The sequence below is a fragment of the Arachis stenosperma genome, chromosome 3 (assembly GCF_014773155.1).
Source record: "Arachis stenosperma cultivar V10309 chromosome 3, arast.V10309.gnm1.PFL2, whole genome shotgun sequence".
NCBI classification, from domain to species: Eukaryota; Viridiplantae; Streptophyta; class Magnoliopsida; order Fabales; family Fabaceae; genus Arachis; species Arachis stenosperma.
Genome location: NC_080379.1, coordinates 19,348,566 through 19,349,157, shown reverse-complemented (window position 1 = coordinate 19,349,157; position 592 = coordinate 19,348,566). Strand labels below are relative to the sequence as shown.

Here is a 592-nt window from a genome sequence, read left to right as displayed (position 1 = left end):
ATCAGTTCTTAGCTGAATTCTTGCAAATCTGTGACACTTTCAAGACTAATGGGGTTGACCCTGAGGTCTACAGACTTATGCTATTCCCTTTTGTTGTAAGAGACAGAGCTAGGATATGGTTAGACTCACAACCTAAAGAAAGCCTGGACTCTTGGGAAAAGCTAGTCAATGCCTTCTTGGCAAAGTTCCTTCCACCTCAAAAATTGAGTAAGCTTAGAGTGGAAGTCCAAACCTTCAGACAGAAGGATGGAGAATCCCTCTATGAAGCTTGGGAAAGATACAAACAATTGATCAGAAAATGTCCTTCTGACATGCTTTCTGAATGGAGCATCATAGGTATTTTCTATGATGGTCTCTATGAACTATCCAAGATGTCTTTGGATAGCTCTGCTGGAGGATCTCTTCATCTGAAGAAGACGCCTACAGAGGCTCAAGAGCTAATTGAAATGGTTGCAAATAACCGATTCATGTACACTTCTGAAAGGAATCCTGTGAACAATGGGACTAATCAGAAGAAAGGAGTTCTTGAGATTGACACTCTGAATGCCATATTGGCTCAGAATAAGATATTGACTCAACAAGTCAATTTGAT

At 40.4% G+C, this 592-nt stretch overlaps 1 non-coding gene across 1 annotated transcript; it reads right to left on the bottom strand.

Annotated features, from left to right (window-relative positions):
* Positions 1-209: 209 nt before the first annotated feature.
* LOC130972587 (small nucleolar RNA R71) lies at positions 210-317 on the bottom strand. The gene has a single exon (XR_009083747.1). It is a non-coding gene; the product is annotated as a small nucleolar RNA R71 (small nucleolar RNA).
* Positions 318-592: the final 275 nt, after the last annotated feature.